Source organism: Lutra lutra, chromosome 9 (assembly GCF_902655055.1).
Source record: "Lutra lutra chromosome 9, mLutLut1.2, whole genome shotgun sequence".
In the NCBI taxonomy this organism is placed as follows: Eukaryota; Metazoa; Chordata; class Mammalia; order Carnivora; family Mustelidae; genus Lutra; species Lutra lutra.
The window spans coordinates 97,237,974-97,246,996 of NC_062286.1; the positions used below are offsets into that span (position 1 = coordinate 97,237,974).

Sequence of the window (9,023 nt, forward strand, 5' to 3'; positions counted from 1 at the left end):
GAACAGGCCTATGACACGATCAATAGCCCGCATTCCTATTGTCTCCCTATTCTACCCTTTTGGGACTTCATTTCCATCTCAAGTTTGCTTCTGGGCTATGTCATGGCTCTACAACTTGAGTCATCACATTTTAAGGGGGAAGATGGGAGGAGAGCAAGGCAAGGCATCAGATGGTCATTGTCCTTTCAAGGAGCTTCACAGGAAGCACCTCTACCCCTCAACTGCATCTATAGCTCATCCGTAAGAGCTTTCATGTGGCTATTTCTACCTACAAAGAAGGCTGGAAAGGGGAGATTGGAAGCTGACAAGTTGCTGCTCCCTCCAGTCTGGGTTCTCTTACTGAGGAAGAAGAGAACAGATACTGTGTAATTAATGAGAAGGAGTTCGCTGCCATCAGCACTTACTAGATGTGTGAATACAGGCTAGTCTCAGTTGACTTACCTGCCACTTAGGAAAAAATAGTGGCTTCTTTCTCACTACTATACCAAGGAGGGGTTGTGAGAATAAAGTGAAATATTTTGCGTGAAGTACCCATTGCAGTCCTAGGCACATAAATATTAGGAGACAGTGACCTAAGAAATAAGGTCCTCAAATATGCTCAGCTTTTCTGCAGATTTTGGAAATGCAAATTAAAATCCCAACAGGACGTCATGTTTCTCTCCCTTCTAATTGACAAAAATTAAAATGAACAATAATGTACACTGTTGGCAAGTTTATGGGGAAATGGGCACTTGTAAGCTACTAGAGAGATAATTGGAACAATGGTTTGGAGGGCAATATGGCAGCAGTCCTCCTAGGATAATCCACCCTAGGGAAATACTTGCGCAAAAGTATAAGGAGACCTGTCTGACAATGGTCACTGAAGTACTGCTTGGATTAGCAAAAAAAAATTGAAAACAAAAAATCCAAAAAACCCCAAAGAAACAGCAAAAACTGAACATATCCAAAAGAGGAATGTTTAATTGAACTGTAGTGCATTCATACCAAGGCCCACTATGCAGATAATTTAGAAGAAAGAGGAAGATCTGTGTGTACGTAGTGACAAGGAAAGAGAAAAGGGAAGAAATGTGAAGATTTTTGTTTGTTTGTTTGTTTGTTTTAAAGATTTTATTTATTTATTTGTCAGAGAGAGAGAGAGAACACAGGCAGACAGAGTGGTAGGCAGAGGCAGAGGGAGAAGCAGGCTTCCTGCCGAGCAAGGAGCCCAATGTGGGACTTGATCCCAGGACGCTGGGATCATGACCTGAGTCAAAGGCAGCCACTTAACCGACTGAGCCACCCAGCATCCCTGAAGACATTGTTCAATGAAAATAGTAAGTTACAGAATGACATGTAGAATATAATGTCATATATTTAAGTCATTCTATACTGTACTCTAAATCTCTCTTTTCTGTTTCTCTCTCTATCTCTCTCTCTCTCTCTCTCTCTCTCTCTATATATATATATATATATATATATATACTGTTGGGTTGGTGGCTCTGGGAGTGCAGGAGGAACAACAGAAATGACCTCTGGGGCTGCCATCTTCCAGCCCCTTTGCCCCCTTTCTTCAACCCTTGACTCTCCTGCCAAAAGGATGTATGTCCAGGTCACATCTCCATAGGTAACCCAATACCTATGCAGGAAACAGAAGTATCAGGCCCCCCCACCATACCCTCTGATCACCAAATACCCTACCATATATGGATGTGAGCCCATGTCCTGCCTTGGCCCGATAAAAGACCCCATCGCCTCCCTCCCAGCACGTCTTCTCCAACTCTGCTTTCCAGAGTCCCAGAATCTCGCCCAAGGGTACCCACCTCCTCCCGGTGCGACTTTCCTGGCTCCCCTTCTCCTGAGCCCTGAAACTTTGCCGGAGAGTGCCTTTAATAAATTTTGCCTTGTGCCTACCTTGTCTGGTGTTGTGTTTACCTCACCCACGAAACTTTACATATACTATATATATGGATATTGGTACATATAGGCATACATAGGTATACATACGTAGATACTTATAATTGTGTAGCTAGTGGTCTAGAAAAGAATGCACCCAACATTGATCATTTCTTGACTTGGAAAAGGGAAATGGTCAAAGAAACTTAATCTTTAGCCTCATCTGTAATGATTTACTTAAATTATTTTTGGGGGGAGATACAGTATACTTTATTGATGGTACATGATAAGATAGGGGTTCCCAAGCCCCTTCCTTTCTTCAAGGGGTCTGAGATGGAAACTGTGGAGGTCAGGAGATTCTCAGTGTGTTGGGGGATGAGTTGAGGCAAATATTCCCCTGCAGCTCAGGATCTCTCTCTTCTTCTTGCTCTTACTGGGGCTGGTGGTCCAGGGGGTTTTCTTACTCCTTGGAGGCCATGTGGACCATAATGTCCACCTTCTGGTTGCTATAAGTAAATTCATTGTTATACCAGGAAATTAGGTTGACAAGGTGGTCATTGTGAGCATGTCAGCCCAGCATTGAAGGAGGAAGAGTAGGTGTCACTGTTAAAGTCACAGGAGACAATCTGGTCTTCAGTGTAGCTCTGCATGCCCTTGAGGGGCCCTCTGTTGCCTGCTTCACCACCTTCTTGATGTTGTCATATTTGGCAGCTTTCTCCAGGTAACAGGTCAGATCCACGACTGACACATTGAGGGTGGGGACTCAGAAGGCCATGAAGGTGAGCTTCCCATTCAGCTCAGGGATGACTTTACCTAAAACCTTGGCAGTGCCAAGTAGTAGGGATGATGTTTGGGGCAGCTGCTCAGCCACCACACCACAGTTTCCAGTTTCCCAGAGGGGCTTTCTATGGTCTTCTGGGTAGCAGTGATTCCATGGACTGTGGCCATGAGCCCCTCTGTGATGCTGAGGTTGTCATAGATGACTTTGGTCAGAGGGGCCAAGCTATTGGTGGTGCAGGAGGCATTGCTGACAATCTTGAAGGAGCTGTCATACTTTTCACGGTTCATGTTGATCACAAACATAGGGGCATCAGCAGAATGGGCAGATATGATGACTTTGGCTCCACCCTTCAAGTGAGCCCCAGTGTTCTCCATGGTGTTGAAGACCCCAGTGGACTCCACAACATACTCAGCACCAGCATCACCCCTTTTGATGCAGAGATCTCACTCCTGAAAGATGGAGATAGGCTTTCCACTGATGACAATTTTCCTTTTCTCAGTCTTGATTGTGCTATGGAATTTGCTGTGGTTGGAATCATACTAGAATATGTAGACCATGTAGTTGAGGTCTATGAAGAGGTCATTCATGGTGACAATATTCACTCTGCCAGAATGGTAGGCAGACCTGGTAACCATGTGCCCAATAAGGCCAAATCCATTTACTCTGACCTTCACCATCGTGTTTTGGGACACAGCTGACACTGCACCAGAAGATGCAGCTGTCTACTGAACAGGGAGGAGCAGAAAGCCATGATCTTTTTAAGTGTACATTTTTATTTGTAATATTATTAGAAGGGAATTTTCCATGGGTCTTGTATTTATACTTCATGTCTTGTGGGTATAGACACCAACAGCTTTTTTTTTTCCAGACTATCTGTTCAAGGATGTCTGTACAGCAAACAGTTTTGGAAGACAGGGATGGTCTCTTTCTAAGACAAGGATAGGTTTGTCTGCTGGCCAATGTAGTAAGGATAATGCCTCCCTCTGGGAAAAAGTTTGAGCAGTTTGCTTATAGCTCCTTTAAAAGACTGAGATTTCCTAAGCCTAAGGTCACTCAGGTCTGTTGCAAACCAAGTGTGTGTGCTGCATCCACCTGTGCTCAACCCCATGTCACCCCCGTGGCACTTAGGAGTCAAAAGGAACTCATGCAAACATGAAGCTCATAATTTCTGGGAGTAATAAAGTCCTTTGTCTCTGACCTGGGAGTCTTATGTCTTCCACTGGCATCCATGAGATTGTGGCAGGCTAAAATCTCAGCATGTTTACAACGCAGTGTAAAGACTGAATAAGTGGACTCACATGTAACCAGCACCAGATCCAGGAAAAGACCATCACTAGCATTACAAAAATCTCCTTGATGTACCCTTCAGTCAATATCATCCCAAGGGTAACACGCTCTTATCTCTGGCATGGATTAGTTTTTACCTGTTTCAAGTTTTACATAAATGGTATATATATTTTTTGTGTACATTTCTTGCAATATTATGTTTATAAGATTTATTCACTCATTTTGTTACAGGTAGTTCATCATTATCATTGCTGTGTCAGTAAACCACAATTTACATATCTATTATTTATTTATTTATTTATTATTATTTTTTTCATATCTATTTTTTAAAAAGATTTTATTTATTTGACAGAAAGAGCAAGAGCAAGAGCAGGAACACAAGCAAGGGGAGTGGGAGAAACAGGCTTCCTGTAGAGCAGGGAGCTTGATGTGGGGCTTGATCCTAGGACCCTGGGATCATGATCTGAGCTGAAGGCAGATGCTTAATGATTAAGCCACCCAGGTGCCCCCGTATCTATTTATTGTTGACAGAAATTTGTATTATCTCTGGTTTTTCACTACATAATTATTTTATACCAGTTTTATTGAGATAAAATTGACACACATCACTATGTGAGTTTAAGGTGTGCAGCATAATGGTTTGAGTTACAGACACTGTGAAATAATTACCTCAGTAAGTTTAGTTAGCATCCATCATCTTACACAGATACAATAAAAAGAAATGGCAAAATTTTTTTTTCCTTTTGATGTAAACTCTTAGGATTTACTCTGTTGACAACTTTCCCATATCCCTAATAGCAGCAGTAGCCATGCCATCATGTTGTATGTTTTATCCCTAGGACTTATTTATCTTATATCTAAAAGTTTATACCTTTTAACCACCTTCCTGAATTCCCTTGATTATTTTTTTTCTAAAGGAGAATATATCTATATATTGCTTGTATGATTTTCATTGTGCGAATTTTCAAACATGCACACAAATAAAAAGAATAATATAATGATCCTGTATACACTCACAACCCAGCTTTAACAAGTATCATCTTCTGACACTTTGTTATAATAAAATTATAATTGCAATTTAATAATATTTAAAAAGGAATCAGACTTTTGATTCCCTGAATTACTTTCAAGATAAGAGCATCTCTATGATGGAAGAATAACACCAAGTCACTCTCACGGTCATGACTTTAAGTACATTTATATGTAGTTGACATCCAAATTTATTTCTCTGGCTGAAAGCCCTCTGATGACATACAGATTCATATATCCATCTGTCTCCTTCATATGTCTATCTCTGCTTGGATGTCATTTTAGGTCTTGTTCCTCAGAAGCAGATCTCAGATGAGGGTTTGTGAATATGATCTATAAGGGGTCACTTTTAGAAGAAACTAGTAAGGCAATGGAAGAAGCAGGATAGGGGCAGAGCAGGTGAGGAAACCAAGCAAGGGACAGTTCCAGGCAAATTTCTGGGGAAGGTGGGTTTAGCTTGGTCCCTACAAACATGCTTTGGAGTGTGAGTTATGGCTTGAAGTTTGTTCCAGTGGAAGAAATGGGAGTTGGGCTATTATATTTTTGCACTCATCAACCATTGTCCAAGGTGGCTTTGAGGGTGGGGACACAAACTCCCAAGCACTTCCAGCTTCTCAGTGGAGCACCAGCAAGGTCTGCTTCTGAGTCTATTAGATGTCTCAGACTGAATATGTCCAAAACTTTTGAGACCACTTCTCCAACTCCCATCCCACAACTCCATCTTTTTAGTTACACGGAGCTCCTTGGAGTCATCCATGACTCTTTCTGTCACACCCCTGGTCAATATATCAAAGAATCAGGTTGGCTCTATGTCTAAAATATATCCAGAATCTCCTCATCACCTCCACTGCTACCCTGTTAAGCCACTATTGTGTCTCACTGAAACGACTACCTGAGCTTCTTTGTTTGTCTCCAGGTGTCTATGCTTCAAACTTAGCCCACACATCTCTTCTCAGCAAAGCAGAATGAAAAATCCTGTAAAAGTGGAAGTGATCATGTTAGTCCTCTGATCTGGTTTTTCTGGCTCTCCACTTCCTTAGCATAAGTCAAGACCCTCACACAATGGCTTACAAGGTGGTCCCCTCTATCCCCTACATGTTTACTTCTTGCCCTTCTCTCCTACTGCAGTCCCTGTCACTGCTTGTGGCTGCATGCCCTGCTGGCTGTCTCCTGAACACACCAGGTCTGAGACTAGCTCATCCCTCTCTTCTGCCTGCTACAGTTTCCTCCCAGATAATCACACGTTCCCTCCCTCATCTCCTTCAAGATGGCTCAGCGTCACTTCAGGGAAGTCTGCCTGGTCAGGGCTATTTAAAATGAACTCTTCTCCATTTCCCTGTACTCCCTATCTCTTTTACCTTATTCTTTTTTCTCCTTTATACCATATAACTCACTGTCTTATGTGGATTGTTCACTTGTGTCTCCTCCCACTAGAAGATAAACCCCATGAGGACAGAAATTGTGTGTTTAGTTCACTGATATATGCCAAGCTCCTGGAATAGTTCAGATATGCAGTTTATGCTTAGTAAATATTTGCCAACTGAATGAATGTACTTCTGTAGACTTTAATTTAACGATACTATCTCAAAGGAATAGGTTTGGATTCAAGACCAGCAGTCTTTTAAGTTGTGCCCCTTCAGTGACCAGTCAATGGATATAGATTGTCCCCAAGGAGGAGCAGTTACTTGGGCCAGGCAGCTTCCTTCATCTAATGGCGGTTTCTGGGGAGGGACTCAACAGTAAGTCCTAAGTAGGCATCTGCCATGCCACCATACAGTGAGTGCCTCAGTCATAAAGGGGGACTCTGGATGGTCTCACAACATCCACCATAGAATGCCCCTTGTCCTCTGAGGTGCACTTGCTGCATATCCATTCACCCCTTCAGGATTCTCCTTGGTTTTTTTTTTTTTTTTTTTTCCTGGAGAAATGTAATTACAAGAGTAAAATTAGTCAGATGAACCTGGTGCTCCAGCTGTCTTAAGACTGCAGTTGATACTCATTTTTCCCCTCCCTTGCTTTCCATTCCTGATTTCTCTCAGTCTCAGCCAGCACCTCTCCTGGCCTCAGTGGCTTACCTGATGGGGTAACCCAGGAGGAATCAACTCTGTAGAGTCTGAGCCTCTAGTGGAGTTTGCCCTTTGCAGATTGTTGCTGCTCTTGTCCACTTACCATCAAAACTGGTCAGGGAAAGACGAAGAAGCACCCAGTGGTCATCTGGGTACCCTGCATATATATATGCACTTACCCCACTATATAATAGCAGCCCTGCCTCTTCCTGATCAAAGTCAGTTACCCTGCTAGGATGGTGACCCATCTCCTGGCTTGCTAGTCTTTTAGCATGAGGATCCTAAAGTTGGTGTTCATACCTTAAAGCTTAATGGGATACTTTCATCTCCTGGTGGAGTGTTCCTCTTCTTAGGAACCAGAATGTCTAGAAACACAGAATCTAGAATTTCAGAGACAGAAGTACAGTTTCTCCAAGTAAATCACTGGAAGTGATGGTGTATGGGGTCACTTCTATGTTCACTCCAGACCTATTGATTTTATCTACTGGAAACACAGTACTACATAATGGTTATTGACTTAGGATATGTGCCACATTCTAGTGGACAGAGACTCATTCTTGCATGATATTATTTCTCAGCTGGCACACTGGTTGTGCCTTGAAAGTATCATTTAACTACTCTGTCACACTGCCAGTTTCTTAGTGATAGTGAATGCAGTAGAACCAGTAGACCCTATGGACATGAGACACTGGTGGACCACCTTTGCTGTAAAGTAGGTCTTTTGGTTCAATATGACATAATGAGGGATCTTGTATTGGTGGATCAAATGCTCTGTAAGCCCTATAAGCATGATTTAGGCTGAGACCTTGAGGACAGGACAAGCAAACTTGTACTTGGAATGTGTGTTGCTTTGATCAAGATGAATAGCCATGCCTTTTGGAATAGAAGATGTCTAGCATAATTAACCTGCTATGAAGCAGCTGGTTGGTCTCCTTGAGGAATTGTGCCATAATAGGACCATTGGTTCCTGTGGTTGGCATATTGGACATTCAGTAGCAGCATTAGTCAGTGCGAGAGAAAATACGTTCTGTTGAGCCCATGCGTGACCCTCACACCTGCCATCATTCCCTTTCAGTTCACATACTTATTTGGACAGCACTGGAATAGTTGATGATAGAGGAAGGCTGAGCCATTTGTTTATTGGATCTTTTACTGTCTTTTCTGTGGTGGACATTAACATAAAATATGAAAGTCATTATATTTCATACTCACTTCAATATGTCTATTCACATGCTTCTATCTCAGAGGATCCACCCATGTGGTTCAGGTATTAGCTTATGGAGAGAAACTGGTGGTGGATGGCATGGAATGGCCACTTGCTTATGTCATTACCTGCCCCTCTGGACCTGTTCATGCCTCATCCTAGATCTGCCTTGTCCATCTTACAAGGGATTGCTGTTGGGCCCACCCTTTCTTAAGACTCTGAGTTTCATAGAACCCAGTTTATGGCAGGCTATTCTGGCTGCAGAGTCGCTTGCTGCTTCATTTATCATGTATTCAATTTTCGCCTGCCCCAGAGAATACTACCAACAGCAATTTTCCTCCCATCTTTTTTTTTGTTGCAGTAAAATACACAAACCATAAAGTTAACCATCTTAACCATTTTTGACTATACAATTCAGTGGTAATAAGTACATTCTTATTGTTGGGCAACCATCACCACCATCCATCTCCATATACTTTTCATCCTGCAGAACTGAAACTCTGTGCTCACTGAAGAGTAACTCCCCATTTTCCCCTCTCCCTGACCCTGGCAACCACCATTCTACTATCTGTCTCTGTGACTACTCTGTGTACCTCATGAAAGTAGAATCATACAATATCTGTCCTTTAGTGTCTGTCTTATTTCACTTAGCGTAATGGGCTCAAGCATCATCTGTGTTGCAGCATATGTCAGAATTCCTTTCCTTTTTAAGACCAAATAATATTCCATTTTATGTACTTACCACATTTCAAGGAGCAGGAGTTTTTTGGATAGTGTAAAATTC

General features: G+C 42.3%; 1 pseudogene; it reads right to left on the reverse strand.

Moving 5' to 3' along the window:
* Positions 1 to 2,635: 2,635 nt before the first annotated feature.
* On the reverse strand, positions 2,636 to 3,330 carry LOC125108384 (glyceraldehyde-3-phosphate dehydrogenase-like; annotated as a pseudogene).
* Positions 3,331 to 9,023: the final 5,693 nt, after the last annotated feature.